Source organism: Pleurodeles waltl, chromosome 4_2, assembly GCF_031143425.1.
Source record: "Pleurodeles waltl isolate 20211129_DDA chromosome 4_2, aPleWal1.hap1.20221129, whole genome shotgun sequence".
NCBI lineage: Eukaryota > Metazoa > Chordata > Amphibia > Caudata > Salamandridae > Pleurodeles > Pleurodeles waltl.
In genome coordinates, this window is record NC_090443.1 from 123,357,854 (window position 1) to 123,376,857 (window position 19,004).

General features: G+C 41.9%; 1 protein-coding gene across 2 annotated transcripts in view; it reads left to right on the forward strand.

The window, feature by feature from the left end:
- The first annotated feature begins 1,175 nt into the window (after positions 1 to 1,175).
- The window catches only part of CDK4 (cyclin dependent kinase 4), a 369,431-nt gene continuing 351,602 nt past the window's right edge, over positions 1,176 to 19,004 (forward strand). Inside the window, exon 1 of one of the 2 annotated variants that reach the window (XM_069230925.1) lies at positions 1,176 to 1,310. The gene's annotated coding sequence lies outside the window, so the exon portion shown is untranslated. Of the gene's footprint in view, positions 1,311 to 1,989; positions 2,009 to 19,004 lie in introns of those variants that run through there. The other variant, XM_069230926.1, reaches the window with a different exon arrangement.

Here is a 19,004-nt window from a genome sequence, read left to right on the forward strand (position 1 = left end):
TGAGAACCTGTGGTCCATCATCAAATGTGAGATTTACAAGGAGGGAAAACAGTACACCTCTCTGAACAGTGTCTGGGAGGCTGTGGTTGCTGCTGCACGCAATGTTGATGGTGAACAGATCAAAACACTGACAGAATCCATGGATGGCAGGCTTTTGAGTGTCCTTGCAAAGAAAGGTGGCTATATTGGTCACTGATTTGTTTTTGTTTTGTTTTTGAATGTCAGAAATGTATATTAGTGAATGTTGAGATGTTATATTGGTTTCACTGGTAATAATAAATAATTGAAATGGGTATATATTTGTTTTTTGTTAAGTTGCCTAATAATTATGCACAGTAATAGTCACCTGCACACACAGATATCCCCCTAACATAGCTAAAACTAAAAACAAACTAAAAACTACTTCCAAAAATATTCAGCTTTGATATTTATGAGTTTTTTGGGTTCATTGAGAACATGGTTGTTGTTCAATAATAAAATTAATCCTCAAAAATACAACTTGCCTAATAATTCTGCACTCCCTGTATCATGACTTGGAGTATGTTGGCAGCAATGCAACAAGGACTTGAAGTGACCATGATTAGTGCATGAACCATGCACTTTACTATACTCATGACTCTTCGGCTAAACCTTCCCAGTACTGGTCTTTTCTTTATTACTATGGTTTGGAAATGAATCACGACTACAGCTCTAAAAAAAGCACTGATTTACTGAATGAAATAACCTAACTAGAAACCTTTGTGCCTATTGGATAGCTTCATACGGTCACCTTAATCCAGTCTGGTTTTTTTCTTTTCGCATACTCGGCACTACAACTGGGAGCAAGAAATTGAAAAACAAACGTGAAATTACTAAATAGCAAAGACAAAAAATAGTAGCAAATTAGCTATTCACCTGTACCGGTACTATTTCGGTGTGTGTGAGCATAATAGGGAGACGGCTTTGCTGCTTTTTGGATAAATGTAAAGACCTAATTAAATAAAACTACAGATGTCAGGCGTGCAGTTGAAAATGCATCGGCAACTTATTGAGGGTGAGGAAGCAAAGGAGGCGCTGAATTTGTTTCATGAATGACAGCAATCGAGGGGCGGGGCTGAGCTCAAAGCTCCTCCTCTTTTTCTTTGCAGGCTTGCTCTTTAGAGCCAGGAAGTGCACTGCTCCTTTTCGCGGAGAGCTGGCAAACTCAGTTAACAGTGCAGCGAACTGCAAAAGAGGGGCGGAGCAGTCAGCGAGAGAGGGGAGAAAAGGAGACAGAGGGGAACCAGCCATGCGATGGAAATGGCTGCTAGCAGCCTCTTCACCTAATAAAAGTAAGTGAGTCTTTTTGCCAAAATGCTTACTTCTCGCCTTATTTTTTAACACGGGGAGATACCGAGGATTTTGAGATCTCAGTGATCCGACCAAAGAAAAAACATGGACTGTAGCCCACTTTACCAAAGGTCACTATTTATGGAGGGGGAGGGGGAGGAAATCTTGGGTAAACTTTTTTTTCAGAGGCAGGGTGTAGCCGTGTGCCTGGCCAAAATGTAGGGTTCTTTTTTGGTTTTCTTAGGAACTGCTCTCTTCAGCAAAACAAAGGGGAAAACAGGATCTCGCTTAAAAAAAAAAATGTTATGCGCTTCCTTTCAGCGAGTGTATGGGTGAGTATTACGTCAAACCCAAATGAATGAATGGGGCGCCAGGTCTTCCTCGTGCAGTCGGTGCACGCTTCCTGGGTAACTACTGTAGCGAACCTATTTACTGCCTGAATCTAGCCACACGTCGTAGTTTGGTTTCTAAAGGTTGCATTGTATGCCGTGTGATCGGAGCACGCCTGCCTGCCCCTCCCGGCCCCCACCTTTATGGGACACATTGGCATGTGAATGGGAAGGTACAGAGACAACACGTGCTCTAGCAAGTACCTGGACTAGACACGGAAATTTATAGACCGGTATGTGAACGAGCAGGCCATAGAGGAGAAAGACACATGGACACAACAACGCGGAGGAGTGGACACCATTAAACGCAGGTACCTGGGCGAATGAATAGTCACTTGCAAAGGGTTGGACGAAATCGGAAGAAGGGATGAATTCAATCACCTGCAGTCACATTGGGCAATAGACCCCCATCACATTATAGCAGAGGCAGAAATGCGCACGCGGACGTGGAGGAACGGGCACCACTACATGAAGAGTCACGGGGGAATGTGCACAATTTTAGGCCGGCGCAAGTTGGAATGTTAACGTTGTGTGGCTTAATATTTTTTATAGCGCTTTACGCAACCATAAGGTTGTACCGAGTTGACGGATGCAGCAGAGATGCAATCTCAGACACCTAGCGATAGACATTATACAACCATTTTTGAGGACCGGCACAATTGTTCTCAACCATATGGTGAAATAATTCAAATCCAGAACCTATTGGGAACACGGTTAAACAGAAGCTGGCATAGCTAACGACTAGTACAGCAAATGGTTCTGACGTTTGAAAAAGCAATGGAAATAAGTAGACAGGCCTACAAGTAAATAAAGGTTCAGAGGGATGCATGTGGGGCGAGGTTACCAAACGACTCCATGTCACGAAGGCACACCCTTTTCCACTCCATAACTTGTCTAAACCATTGTTTTCAGGTAGGAAAGTCAATTGGCTGTAAGCGAGCTGAACGAACACTAAAATCCCAGAATCCACTGATTTTGTAAATAAAAGCCTGATGTTTGAAAATGCGTTCCTTCATGACTTAAGAGTCATATGGGTACTTTTAAATTGGAGGTTCACTGACACTCAAACTGCGGCAACTACATGGTCTAGCAGTCTAAGTAGCATGGACAGACCATGGAGACAGTGGCTTGCAGCAGTCGGTGCAGGTTTTCTGGAAGGCCTGCTTTTTTTTTGTTCTTATGTCCTTATTTACTGTGCACAGGGGAAAGAGTAAAGTGAGCAAATTCTTGTCTGCTGACTCAGGGCTGTTGGATTGCACGCTGCATTCACTGTGAATGGTTCTCACGGGGTGATGGGCATCGCGTTTGTAAATTCTTTAACTCAAATTAATGTATATTTAACATTTGCAGTTCGGGAAACCACAGCATCGTGTTGTGCGCAATACTTTATTAAACAGAGAAGGATAGCAGCCAAAGATGTTAGGTGTTTTGAAGAACTCTCAAACCCAAATCTTTGTTATAAAGCTGACTTTTTGCTCTCTTAAGGGCACAAAGAGCTTCTCGCACGTGTTAGGTTGCGTGTGCGGGGACAGCACCCTGATAAGCCATGTGCTCTGTGGGAGGGACTAGCGGCTGCTTTTTTTTTTTTTTTCTTGAATTTGTTCACAAATCTTTGTTTGCAGCTGATTCAGCACTGCTCTGACCCCACCCTTTCTTTAGCTGGTCTGAGGCAGGCTGTGCTACGATGCCCCCCCTTAACATACAAGTTTCCCCTGCCTCTCGCTTCTGGGCAAATAGCTTGCGATGGGTGGCCTGGTTTGAGAAGAAAGGGGGCCATCTGTTCACCCTGTGTACACAGCAGCAGGGAGACGGTGACATCAACCCTGCTGCGGCTAAATAACCAGGCAGGCAGTTAAACAAGCCAAGAGCCATAAAGTATGTTGGCCAAGGCACGGTTTGTTTCCAGGATTGTGTACATGTTTTGTGTGAGTAGTATGTCATGTTTGTGTCTGCGTGTGAATCGCCACTTGTGTATCCAAATGTAAATCGTGTGTTTGTTTTTATCATGTACACACATGTGCAAAGACGTGGCATTTGTTGCCATGAGTGTCTATTACGTGTGCATCTCCACTAAACTGAATAACGTAGGGACTTTGACTTTATATGTTCACAGAAAAGCAGGATTAATGTTTGATTGGAAAACACAATTTATTGACGCCACCAGTGTGTTTCTTGTTACAGACCTTCATTAATTTTGATACAGATAGTTAGTTGCCCACCCAATTCTGTTGAAACGATTGTTGTAAAAGGCTAACACTATACAATGTCCAATTTGCTTCTTCATGTGGAACTGTGATTGGAACATTAAATTATGGCTTCTTGAGTGCCAGCTCCCGAGTATTTATTTCACTGATTTGTCGAATCCTGATGTTCTGGCGTTCAAGGGACACAACCCCCAGAGCTATTACATCTTTGGCTGCTAATGAAAAATATATTTTATATTGGCATGTAGTTATGGCAATGAGACTTGCAGTGGTGTGTAAGATCTTTACATCTTCTCTGACCGTTGTTATCTGTACTGAGGTACAGATGTATTTTGCAATTATTGGGCCATTGTCCTTTCTGTGTGTAATGTGGTCTTGTGCAGAAGGATGGTGTTTGGGGAGCGGGCTAAAGAGGTCCTTGTAATGGAGTAAGTGTCCTTCTGTTGGGATAGAAAAGTATCCTGCCTGGTAAAGGGCTACTACCCATGCCCACGGTGAAGTAGCTCAAGCGCAATCGTAGCAACATACTGTTTTTATGGTCTGGCTTGTCAGCGCAGCTGTCACCAGGCACCTGTATATGAGCACCACTAGTGTCTTCGCCTCTGCCCACAATTATGGATTCTACATGTTTTGATTTGGCTGAAGTTGAGTGCTTCCACAAACAAGTGCTTGCTGTCTACACAGCTGTGATCATTTTAGTTTATTTTTCTAACTACTTGAGCTTTCAGGGGCACACACATGACATTATAAAGCTATTGAAGTGTCGTAGATAATTTAACTAGTTAAGAATTTATGGTGTTTTTTTCCCTCTGGCAGCAGCCAGAAGCAAGGATGACAGTCATTAACCTGAATGGATTTTTAGGGCTTCATTGACAGTGCAGCTGTCACCTGACCATTTGACGTACACAAGTATTACTCAATAGTTCCTTGCTTCTGCACAGATACGCATCCATTCCCATGATATCTACTAGTAATACTTTGTTACCATACAGCATTGCTTTAAAGCCAGACCTATTTGCATTGCCAATGCTTGTTGTGACAAGTGAACAGGCAGTTTTAGGTTGAACTTGCAAGCGCTTTGATCTGTTGTAAGGATTGTGAGCTTTTGACCATAGCCACCTCACGCCCATCACTTTCACTTGTTCATGGGTTTGCATTTCAAAAATCCTTTCATTAAATGCTTTACGTTCCGTCCTCCTTGGGGAGGTGGTGTTCAAGCCTTGCAGACTGACCCTGTTAAATGGATAATTGCACGATTGCTGATATGGTTGACTGAGCAAATTTCTTTTTCCTTTTGTGTCTCTTCTTTGCGCTCGTGGCAGCCATGTTGCTTTGAATTGGCTCGCTTATGTCAACAGTTTTACTTTTCATTTTCAGTTTGTGGCAAGAAGAGTCCAGTTAGGAATTTATAACTCCAATAGCTATAACTCGAGTAAATGCAAGACCCATTGCATTGCAAATGCTTGTTACCTGTGTCACTGGAGTGGGCCTTTTGGGCCACCTATAAAGTTTCACTGCTGTCTACCTAACTCGCCCATGTTCGTATGTAATTTTGTGCTGCACAAGTGCATGTGCATATTGTATGTGTGCCTGTGTGTGGTACAGTACATGAAGGGCTGTGAGTTCCATATTGGAAGCACAGGGTATATGAGGGTGGATAAAGCATCCTAGACAGATTTTTGTGTTCCCAAGAGCTGGTTGGGGGGCACTGGAAGAAGGGACAGTCAGGCTCCCTTGTTTGCTTCAAAAGGGTTCTTTGATTCTGTAAAATTCACTGTCAATGGTGCCTGGGCACATTTCAGTAAGACTGACAAGGATTCATAAAAAATAGGGCTGGAGGCTTTGGTAACTTTTTGATAGGTCAGTGAGGCTGACATCCAGATGTGATCCTCGAGTCACTCCTTTGGGTTGTGTTTGAGGCTATCAAGTTTGGTTTCACTCCTCCTGTGACACTGAGCCCTAGATAATGGACAGAGGAGTAGACTCATCAAAAAGCCACCCCCACATCACAAATTTAAAATCACAGGCACGAAGTCCCATCTTCCTGGAGGGAGCGAGGTTCAGAGTGCATCACTGAAAGAGAGTATGAGATTCTGGGTCTGTTTTGAGGACTGTTTTCACCGATCGGGCCGCCCACCCAAGTGCTGCTGTTGACGACGCCTTTTGCCAGGTGGGTGCTGTAGTTGAAGATAAGGGCCGTTGCCCTGTTAAAGCACTGCTGTGAAGAAGCAGGCTGTTGCCAATACAGTGTTGTGACCCGAAGGGTCTGTTGACTGGAATGAGCTGTTCACAACCCCCATATGCCAGGTGGGGATCATAGTGAAAATAAAGGTAGTCACACTGATACCGTCTTGTAACAAGAAGGGTTGTCACTCCCTTGCAGTGTTGTGACCTGAAGTGTCGGACTCCTGAGTGCCCTGTTTGAGGCTCCTGTTGCCAGGAGTAGGCACCATGGTGAAGAAAGGACCATCACCCTGCAGCAGAGTGTGCTAGAGTTGCATAGCGAGTTGTGACCTGCAGGAAAAGAGCACCAAATCCATCATCAGAACCCAGAAGCACCTGACCCTAGCTGCCAGAATCGGCAAGACTTATCACATAAGTAGAGGAGTGCTGTGTACGCCTGTCACCTCTTCACAACGTCCACACTTCTGCTCACCGCTAGGCTGCTGATGCACTGCCAGGCCTGCCAAACCGCAGCTGCACATTAGAGTAAGCAAGACTGAGTGCCATGCTCTCCAGCCCTGGGGGAACTTGCTCGGACTACAAGCGTTACTGGCCTGGGACACTTTGACTTATGAAGAAGCTGTTGTGGAACTTCTAAAACAGTAATTTTTAGAGGAGCCTTACCTGAACGTCTGCCTCATGTGAATTGGGAATAATCACCACGCCTGGGTAGATGATGAGGATGGACTTTTGGGCATACACGGACAATGCTAAAGTGCCGGCCTTACAAAGATGGTGTGTGTTTGTGTGCTGCATTTCACTTTGTGTTTGTATATAAAATACGTTTTTCATAATGTCTGGCTGGACATTAATTTATTGTAGTGTAATTGTATTTATATATATATCGCTTAATACCCCTGACGAGGCGTCAAAGCACTTTTCGGCAAGTAGCACACTACTCCAGAACCCAAAAGGATTAGTGGTGGATTAGTATAGGGAAATATGAGTTAATTTGAGTGGTGGACATGTGAATCTGTTAGTCCGATTGAATAGAATAACGGAGGGATAGAAGAGCGAAGAATCTAGAAAGTGTTGTGGGAGATCATAGTAGAAGGATGGGGTTTGGCATGAGTAAAACGAGAGATGGAGGAGGGAAGAGTCTAGAAAGGACATCTGTGCATGGTCCTTTCAATGCATTGTCTATGTTCTGTTCTAGATTGCATTGGTTTTTATGATGTAATGTTCTTTCAAGTGCTGCGTGGAGTGGAGTGGCATTAGAAGAAGTTATGCTCAATGGTAGCCTCTGGTCTTGTAATGAAATTTAGAAGGGTTGCTTGTTAGAGCATAGTAGTAAAATGAGGTTTGTGGTGAGCCAGGAGGGATAAAGGAGGAAAGAGGTTATTTCGGAAATAATAGTAGAATGAGGTTTTGGATGAGTCCGAGTGATATACAGGATAGATTCAAAGAGGTATAAGGTGAGACAGAGTAGTGTATGAGGGAAGTAAATATATGGACACTTGACTACAGAGAAAGGGCATATGTATAAGGAAAACAATCTATTGAGTTTAAAGTTGTATTGTAAAAAGCATAGATAATATATTTAATCCTAAGTAATATATACATTTGTTAAGCAGACCTGAAGAGTATGTATTTTAAAAAACATAGTTGTATACGTATTTGTAGAGTGAAATGCACATACTAAGATATATATTTTCAAATTATTAATGTTTAAATACACAGGGATGTGCTGTACATTAGTTTACAAAAAAATAACTTCTTCCTTTTTTATCCTTTGTGTTAAAGTCTATCAAGGTACAATTAGTACTAAAACAGCTGACATCCTCAATGTCTTCCACAAGTTCTACACCGAGCTATGCACTCTTTCGGTCTCTACACCAAAATACATTTGTCTAAATTTCCTTCAGACTGTCAATGAAGACAGTTTAAGCTTCTCATTCTGTGTAGCTAAACAAACCCATTGATTGTAGAGGGAGTACAAATGCGATTATGTGTATACCAGTGGTTCTGGATTACCGGTCTATTACATTTTATAAGGCCTTCCATTCCATTTTAATGGACCCCTTTCAAGCGGTTCTAAACTACTGTACCTCCACTGGGAAGGTTTTGGGTACAGGCGCGGAAGCCACATTGTGGTCGTCTCAATAGATGGGGAAGAATCCTTCTGTTACTAAGAATTTCAGACTAGTCTCCTTAAATCGCGTGGAAATAAATTTATTCTAAAATTCTTGCCCTTCACCTGGTCCCAATGATAACCAATTTAGTCCATCTTAACATGGGCAGGTTTCTTCAAGGGCTGGCTAGCAACTGATATCTGTATGTTCTGTCATATCATCAAAAGGGCATCTTGCCCTCATCCCCCACCGCAGCAGCAATAGTGTTGTATGGAATGAGCCTTTGACAAAGTTTCCTGGTCGTATCTGGAATGTACATTATGTAGATACAATCTGGGTGAGCCTTATATTAAAATATGAATGTCCCTTTTGCTAAACATTTGAAAATCGGAGTCGCAATGAGTTGTCGCCTTCAATTGTGCTTCTATTTCTTTTGGCCATCAATCCCTTATTGCTGTCGATTAATGATGCTGACGACAATGTTGGCCTGAAATTTGGGAATTTGATTTTTTTAAAAGCAGTTTACACAGACGATAGCCTAATATTTACAGAAACCCCTGAAGTTGCCTCCCATGCAATTGTAAACTCATTAATACATTCTCATACTTTACTGGCTAATCCCTGAACAGGATTACCTTCAATTTGGCAGGATGCCCAGAAATACTTGGGGTCCTAATATGCGCAGCTCTCTTTTGTTCATGACCTGCAATCTATTGCCTTTTTGTGTGGACCTGCTATAATCCAGGAATATTAAAATAGGATTGTAATCATGTCAGTTGTCTTGCAACTTTATGCTCCCTCATCTGTTCCTCTTTCTTCATGCTTTCAAGTCCCACTATTTAACGTCCCACCTGATTCTTCTATATCTCTTGGCTTCTCTGTAAGGAGGCGGTGGGCCTTGATAGTGCATCATCTGTAGGAGTACCTCTGATTTCAAAAGCCTCTGGATTCTAGTGGCTCGAGTGTCCTCAACTCCAGATATTTAAGGTTGGTCTCAGGGATCTGGTCTTCCAAGTGTTCGATATATGACTGCTAGCAAATTAAAACTAGAATGGACTGGTTCCTAAATCCATCCACTTATTTGTTAAAATCCTGGAGCACTGTCACTTTAGTGTCTAGCTTGGCAGTCATCAACTAGTGCTTTTCATTGTCCCCTCTCTCTTGAGCTCTTAGTTAACATCCTGCAGCACTGTCACTTTAGTTTCTAGGTTGCAAATGCTTGTGCTTTTTTTATCGCTCCCCTCTTCTGAACAGCCTATGGTAAGTGGAGGCCTTTGTTTCTGTGAGGGTTACTTTCTCCTTTATATCAGATGTGTTTTTTTGCAGGTCTCTTACGGCAGATATGATTAGCAGTTCGCCTCTGGATGTCTCAGCTTCTGTTTCAAAGTTTGCATCCACCACTCCTGTCTGCTGTCCAAGTGTAGTGAGGCCTTCACTGTAGAAACCAGCATTTGCGATGCAGTGTGTCTCCCGTTTGCACGAGTTAGAGCTATTCTCATTGTAAATTAGTAACTGGACTTTTTTTGCCACATACAGCTGCCATGAGCGTGACAGTTATTGGCTTCCTGCATGAATGTCTAGAAAGGATCACAACTGGGATGAAAGGCAAACCGAAACCAAAGGTGGGGCCATCACACGCCCTAGCAGGAGGAGGCGTGACGTAGTTTGATGGTGATGGCCAACAAAAATGTTCACTTAGTGAAATAGCCTGGGAAGGAACTCTGCACACAAAGGAGAGGCATTTCACAAAATGCACCAATAAAATGAAACATTTAAAACAAGCATAACAAAGAATGAATAGCAAGAGTGGGCGTAGTTAAAAGCCCAAAGACAGAAATTACAACAGGGCAGAGCGCTTGCACGCTCGACCCTAAAAAAGGAGAACTATTTCACTCATTTATTTTCCAGAAGAGCCATTTCCACAGGCCTCTCTAGATGGAGGTATCTTCAGTCTTGTCTTTACCTCCAGTACGTGCCTTCATGCGAACACTTCCATTAGCATTTTCCTTTGATTCTGCAAGCCCTAGTGCCTGTTCCGCTCTTCCTCCAATCCTGAGTCACATCGCCCTTGAGCTTCCAGGGGACTGCTGCCATGCTGCTGAGGTATTCTACAGGTCTCACTTGCTTTTTTTTGTTTGTGCCTAATGACAGGGCAAAAGTGCTTGCCTTGTGTAGTATCGACGATGCAGGACCTGGTGGATTTTATATATTTTATTCAGAGTAAAGAAGTATGTCAAGCTTATACCATTTTCAACATAATCTGTCTTCCCGTTCCACCCCACATTCTTTTCCTCCCTACCCCACGTATTCACATTCTAATTCTACATTCTTTAAAGAGACCGAAATACAAGAATACCACACATTTTCCCCCTTAACAAAATAAAGAAATATAATAAAAGTCTAAAGTGAAAATCAATAACTATAAAGATATGTACCAAGAACAAAGAGAAATTAGAATAGATACCTATACATAATCAACTAACTGCAAAGATCTGTCTGATGCGCCCATCAGACTTCACTCTTGATGCAATAGAATCATCTTCTATCCCATCATTCATACAACTCCTTCCATTGCTTTCATTGTTCTCCCAATCTCTATTACATACAACACCATTGGTTACAACAATACCTCCTTCTTCATCAACCGCATCGCTGTCACCACCCTCAAACACATCCGCACAAATGGGTTCAACAAACTTCTCACTTTCAATGGACCACGAACCCGTTGGATCCAGCTCACCATCCTCTTCAGGGGAACACTTAACCAGTCTGTTAACATTCCAAACTTTGCCATCCTGTGTAACCACCTTCTTATTGAAGTCCTTAACAATCTTCATGGCTCTACCAAACTTAGGCATGTCTTTTCTTATAAATCCTGGCCTCCTTACCCTGACCCAATCACCCACCAGAATAGTAGGTTCTCTCACTTTCCACCTGCTATCATATGATTCCTTGCTCTTTTCCTGTTTATTCATCACGTAATTTTTAACTTTCTCACTATCAAACCCACCGTCACTATTGCCACTTATCTTTTTGAACCACAAAGGACAAAGCTTAGACACAGGATCTCTACCCCTTAATAATCTAAGTGGGCTAACGCCTGTGGTACTATGCGGCGTAATACCACAATTTTTCTCTTACCTTTTCCTTCCAAACTCCCCCAAAACTCCATGCCCAACCTATGCAATCCTTAAGTATGCGATTAAACCTTTCCACTTGACCATTCTCTTGCGGTTCATATAAAGAGATGGTCACATGTTTGATGTTGCAGTACTTAAGGAACCCTTGCATTTCTTTCGAAACTAATTGAACACCATTATCAGTTACTAGAGTTTCAGGATAACCTTCCTTCGCAAATATCTCTTTAAGGAATTCAATCACCACACCCGAGGTCACGTGGGGCACTAACTTTACTTCAGGCCACTTGGAATGGTGATCAACAAGTACCAAAGCAAACTTTGCCTCATGAGGTAGAAAAGAGAATGGAACAGAAATGTCTAACCCTAGCTTTTGCCATGGGGAATCTGGCCTTGGTATAGGACGCAAAGGCGCAGGCACGGTCTTCAGCATCTTTTCAGCATTAATACATACGCTACACTCCCTAACCGTCCTCTCCGCCATCTTATCCATGCCAGGCCACCAAAAAGAGGTACGCATCAATTTTTTCATGGAGGACATTCCTGGGTGACCAAGATGAGCCAAACTTAGAATAGCCGATTGCATGCCCTCAGGTGGAATACATTTTCCCTTCTTAAACAGGAGTTCATTCTCAATTTCCAACTCTTCTCTTCTCTTAAAGAAGGGAGACACTTCTAATATTCCTTCCTTCCTTGGCCAACCCAATTTCACAAAAGATTTTACTTGTTGTAACACAGTCTTCTTGATCTTTCTCAAACTATTCCTTCTCCTCAAGAGATCTAAACTCATTAGCTACAAATTCAGACACCACAGAAACAATATCCCAATCCCTGGATTCACCTTTATCAGGTGTATCTGGCGTTTTTTGAGGTAAGCGCGACAAACCATCGGCTACTGAATTGCTTTTACCAGGCACATACTCAACTTCAAAAGAATACTCCTGCAATCTCGATACTAACCGTGCAATTCGCGCAGTTGCATTACAACCACCACCCGGGGATAAAATGCCCACCAACGGCTTGTGATCGGTGCGAAGTACAAACCGTGAACCCCATAAGTAGTTGCGAAAGTGTTCAATAGCTCAAACACATGTGAGCAACTCCTTCTCGATACCTGCATATATCTTCTCTGCATCATTCAACGTGCGAGAAGCAAAAGTAACATTCCATTCGTCCTTAGCATTTCTCTGTGACAGGACACCCCCAATACCATACATACTGGAATCTACTGTCACCATACATCGAGCTTTGATATTGAAAGGTCTGAGGGTAGGTGCACACGCAATTTCTTTTTTTTATAGACTCAAATGCACGTTCCTGCTTAACCAACCACACAAACTCTACATTTTTACGGGTTAACTCCCTTAAAGGTTCCATTTTAGTCGCAAAATTCTCAAACTTGCTGTAGTATTCACATAACCCAGCAAAGGACAAAAGTTTCTCACGATTGTCCGGTTTAGGTGCATCCACTATTGCTCTAACTAGAGAACTTTTGGGTACTACCCCGTTGCCTGAGATGGTATGCCCCAAATACTCGACAGATTCTGCATAAAAACTACATTTCTTCAATTTCAGAGTTAGTCCATTCCTATTGAATACCTCGCACACCAAGATGGTCTCTGTTCTTGTTCATTTTTTGAATATATCAAGACATCATCCTGGGAACACTTAACAAACTTGTCCATATCTTTGAACATCATAACCATCGCCCTCTGGAACACAGATGCCGCTGATGCTAATCCGAACGGCATACGTTTAAATTGGTACAGTCCTTGTGGTGTGATGAACGCCGTGAGATGACGAGAGTCTTCTGTGAGTTCAATCTGGTGGTAAGCCGACCTCCGATCCAATGTAGAGAATATTTTTGCTCCTTCCAGCATGCTAACAACTTCATTAATATTTGGTAAGGGGTGGCAATTAACTATAATATTAGCATTCAGGGCTCTCAAGTCAACACACAATCTCAACGATTTGTCTGGTTTACGAGCTAACACAATGGGGGGAAACCCATTCAGATGACTCCACCTCCTCAATAACACCTTCTTTCACCAATTCATCCAAATTATTTCTCAACTCCTCACGTATACCAATAGGAACATTTCTCAATTTCTGCGCAACAGGTTTAGCATACTGTTTAAGCTTAATCCTATGGCTGTAGTTTTTTTAATTTCCCTAATTTTTCAGAAAATACTTTAGGAAATTTTGATGTAATCCAACTGGACTTTTCCCCAATACTCACCAGCATAACTGGTTCAATCGCCCTGGGGTTCAGAATTATGCCCAACTCTGCTTGATCCCTCCATCCCAGGACATTGACCCCCCTTTTCTGCAACATATACCTTGATTACAGCAGTATGTTCTTTAAACCACACAGAAGTCTCTACATATCCAAGAATATTGATTGCTGTACCGTCCAATCCTTCAGCCACTATGTCTGAAGAGATTAAGCTAGATACTTTCCACAGCGATTTAAACTTTTCAAGAAAATAATCATATGTAATAATCGTCCAAGGAGAACCAAAATCTGCCATGAGTTCTAGTTCTTGACCTCCAACCACTATAGTACATTTAGGTTGTTTCACAACATTTTTGGTTTTGTCAAGGACATTGTCTTTCACAGAAAGAACTACTCCCTTTTCCCTCTCATCCTGTACATACGAGATTTTCTTTCTATCATTACTATCAACACTTTTAATGTCCTTACACACTCTGGCAAAGTGTCCAGACTTTCCAAATTTGTTGCATTCTTTACCAATCGCAGGGCAATGTGTAGAATTTGCAATATGACTCAGACTCCCACACCTATAGCATGACATTCTATCTGTTCTTTTGCTTTTATCCTCCCTTTTGTTACCAGTATTACATTTCAACGTGGATCTACTATAGTTACTACTATTCCCAACAGCTCCAACGGTATTCCAATTAGATGAGTTTTTTTTTTCTTCTTTTTTTTTTCAGCATTTTGTACAGTCCTCATCCATTTTTGCGATTGCTACAGTGGTTTGGCCGTATTTATAACTTCCTGTAACTTCGGATCACCCATAATTGTTCTTGAATCCTTTTGCTCCTCACATGAACAATGATCTGATCCCTGATCATCTCATCCGAGATGGGTCCAAAATTACAGTGCATAGACAGACTGCGTAAACTGGTCAAAAATTCGTCAAATGCTTCGCCTTCCTTTTGAGTTCTAGTATACAATTTAAATCTGTTCAGTGCAATGCTTGTGGTTGGCTTAAATCTTTTCTTAAGTTTGCACAATTCATCATTGAATTTCTTCATCCTGAAGCATTACTTGTGGAAGTGTCTGAAAAATAAGCTGCCCTTCTGAGCCTAAACAATGTAATAGAATGTTCTTCTTTCTCACTTGAGACATTCCATCCTCATCAATTGCTTTGAGATAAGTTAAAAATTCTTCCTTCCACCTAGACCAAGGAATGGGAGGGTCTCCTTTTAATTGCAAATATTTTGTAGGGGGCTCAAATTGCATTTTGATATAAATATATCTATTTGTATTATTACATATGTTTTTCTTTTTATGTTAACAATATAAATAATTTAAGAGCAAATTGAAGGTATTAGCGCTGGTAAACAGTCTATGAATCAACAGTAGTGTTTTAAAAAAAAAAAAAAAAAAAATTATGGACTATTTCTATTAACTTAAGGAGTCAATAGAACTCGATAACACAGTGAGCGTTTTCCAAATTTTTACACGCGAGCATTTTCTACACAGCGTGCGTCTTTCGAAATGTCACTGGTTGTTGAATAACATGAAATGAACGCGGCGAGCGTCTTTTGAAGCGTGCTCGCGCAGGGGAGCTAGGCAACCCCACCAATTACAGTTCCCGTTATGTTGTCGACAACGAAATAATAAGAAAAATAACCCGAGGGCAAAAGAATACTTGCCCTTAGAGAAACGAAGGCACGTTTCCCAAACTAGCGTTGTTTGGTAGTTAAATGTCTTCCTCTTCAGACGTCTTTCTTCGAAAAGTCAGCAACACGCCGCGATTCACGAAATGAAGTCTCCTCCGAAATGGTGGCACAGGAAATCACAAGAACAGGTTCTAAACCCTCGTCGCCAATTTCTGTAGTATCGACAATGCAGGAACAGGTAGATTTTATATATTTTATTCAGAGTAAAAAACTATGTCAAGCTTATACCATTTCAAACATAATCTGTCTTCCCGTTCCACCCCACATTCTTTTCCTCCCGACCCCACGTATTCACATTCTAATTCTACATTCTTTAAAGAGACCGAAATACAAGAATACAACACCTTGTCACAGCACTCTCACCAGTTTTGGCTTTGTATTCAGTTCCACTTACAGAATAAAGTCCCTTCAGTCTGGTCCTAGACATGTCCCTCTACTCTGTGAGGCTTACACAGGTAGCAGATATTGAAGGTTGGCTAGAAAGAGGAACAGGCGCTTTCTTCAGACATGTAATCAGATGTTTATGCTACATTTTGACCTAAGAACAGAAAAGGAAAAAAAAAAAAACTCTTGTGGGTAGATTCGGACATCTAGCTGCCCCAACAATCTGTAAAATAGATCATGCTTGAAATTCAAAAGCTCCTTTGAATATTTAAAAAAAAAAAACAGATTGGTACAATCTCTTGGTTAGGAAACTGGCCAATTGCGTTCAGAGCCCTTGGTGGATGAGCTGCTGAGTCTTATCTAACTGACCGGGTTATTTTGAGTAGTCAGCGTTCGTGTCAAGAAATAGGTCACTAGTCCCCTTGGAAAGAAGAGACCATTTGGTTAACATTGGGTGTTACCATCCAGCAGTACATATTGTCCTAGTTTGGCTATATGGGGTGCTATGATTCTGGTTTATTCCCCTGTCATTGGATCACACCACTTGGTTCCACCTAGCTGGCAGCCATGTCCTCTCATGGGTGCATGTCTCATGCATACTCACCCTCTGCATGATGCCACTGTTGTACAGCTTGTAATTACAGCAGTAGTGGAATCGTGTGGAAAACTGCACAGATTTAGATCATCCTTTCATCATTGCATTTTAAGCGTGTACATGGTCGTACCGGTAAGTCTTCTGAAGTACGGGTGGATTGAAGTAGTCTAAGTTGACCCTGTCAGAGTGGGCTGAACAGTACATGTATCTTAAGTTGTCTGATAGCCAAGCACCTCTCCACTGGACACCCATGATTGCAAGTACAAGGAGAAATTGTCAGGTGTCTACAACTGGCCCATTCTACAAGTTGCCAGCGCAGAGTAGTAATTTCCTCTCTTGATCATACTCTTTCTGGCTTTAGTGTCCGTCCAAGTAAAAAGTAAAGTTTGTATAATGCATTTCAAGAAGCTAAAATATTATTGTATCAAAGTTTGTGTTCATTTTCTTCAACTGTATTCTGCCTTGATATAATCAAATAACCTCAGTGTGCAGGAAGCACAGCCATTTTATGTAAACCTCTTTCTAAATGTTTTTAGAGAGACCAATTTTTGAACTATAAGAGGAGGGTTACTGGCTTAACGCAGTCTTGTTGCCCTAGGGCTTTTCAGCTCCTTATGTAACCATGTCAACATTGTTTGTAGAAGTATGGTCTTAGGTGCTACATTTTAAAGATCTGTTCCCTTAAATCCTCCCTGAACACCTAAATGTTTGCAAATACTTGACATAAATTTTATGGTAATGTGTCATTTGCTACAAACAAATGAGCTACTTATTCATTGCAGTGTAGGGAAGATGACAACTCAATCGCCTAGTTTAGGATATTTGTGCTCATTTGTTGGCCATTCACCTCTCTGGCCTTCTGGCTGTTTGAGCAGAAGTGAACGCGGGTAGTCTTGAAGAATTGTGCCTTTGGCTTCATTGATTAGAAGGGGACATTTCTTATGGTATCTTTTCTTCTGGAATGGTTTCATTAATCTAGATGGTATTAATAACCTTTCCTGTTCTAGTGGCACTCCCCAAAACAGCTGAATATAGTGACATCCCCTTAGGCTCTGATTTAGGGCCATTTAGGTCTCTCCCAGGAAAGAAGTGATCTGACGGTACCTATACCTTTAGCCTACTGGAAGTAGCACTGACCCACGTGCCGCAATGTGGAATTACACTTGGAACACTGCAGTTCCACAGTATTCACTGCCCCCTTCTTAAATGCTTCAGCTGCTTCTCCTAATGGGATTACAGCTCGTTACTATGCGGCTTCTTGCATCCGTGGAAGTCGTCTGCTGTGCTCGTGCCTCTGTTTACACCTCCAAGTGCACTTCAAAATGATAGACCAATCCCACGACTACAGTGGTCCCCTTCGACTTAACTGTCACTCCTGTAGTGGTGCATTTGGGTGTGTCTAGTGAAGGCCAGAGAGACACAGACACTACTTAATTACATGGTGCTGCTGGGAAGAGAGCACGTAGGATTGATACCATGTCTGACTGAGCACAGAAGAGCAACCCCAGCGAAGTCTGCTCCAGTCTAGATTGTGGTAGATGAGCCAGGGTTGAGTTGAGGTGAGCTGGACAGCTAGCTCTTCTTGAAAAGCAGTGTGACACTTATGAAGTTAGTGCAACACTAGCTGGTCTGAGCGAAGAAGAAACCAATATGAGCCTGATCATAACAGTAATTATAAAATGTTAGCTTGGTCTCAGAGATTGCATGCCATGGTCGAAGTCACTAAAAGGAAATAACATGAAATCTGGACAATCTTGGGTCAAGCAACTTGCACTTACAGAAACTCATGTGACTACAATATTGCATACCTAAAATGAAGAATCTTTATTACTGGACTATATGTATGCAAAATACATCCTCTTGCTTAATGCAGTTTTCATGGAACTGAGATTTGTGTAGTATTTCCCCGGAAACGGCAGTGAAATTAATAAAAGAAAGCAGATCATACCGATCTCCAAGACCCAATTGGAAACCTATAACGGTACCTAAACTGAATCCTGACAACTGGGGGGCAAATGATTGTACCTATTTTCAATAACCTTCTGAGCCTCGAACTGTTCCTGGTAGATGCAGATTTATTACCCTACTTGATTGAAAAGGGGACATTTTTGCTAAGCATTTTCTAGATCAAAATGGGTCTCGGAGAATAGTATGAAGTGACACCAAACTGGATTTAGATGCAAGTAGTCAGCCATTGACAAAATTCTGACAGCACATTGTCTGCTAGAATGGATACTGTCTACTAAAGATAAGAGTTTGTAAACAAATAGTTTGCCAACATTGCACCACCCAAAAAAGAAAATCAAAATCATACCAGTCCATTTTAAATCTTTTTATTCTTCTTTCTCTTTTTTGAATAGACAAATTCTTACCAGAAATAGCCAACGCGTTTCATCCATGTAACCGGACTTTTTCAGGGCCTTCAATTCAATTCCAATGAGTAAACCATATCCAAGAAATTTTCACTGTTTGTACGCAAGACATCAAATATGCCCAGTAGTGAAACATGTGGATAACTGACTCGCCACTGGTCTACATCATCCACATAGATCCTGAGTGAAGAAAGGGAGGAATGTTGCTTTGGGGATCCAGGAGAAGAGTCTGGAATGGGGGTAGAAGGATTGGAAAATCCCAGTAAAGATCCATCGCAACTGGAAACCAAACTTGAGATCTCCAGATCTGGTGGTGATTACACTGGGCTACCTGCTGTCTCTGGACCTGCCTGGAGTCCCTCCTTCTTATTATTGTGAACAGCGGAA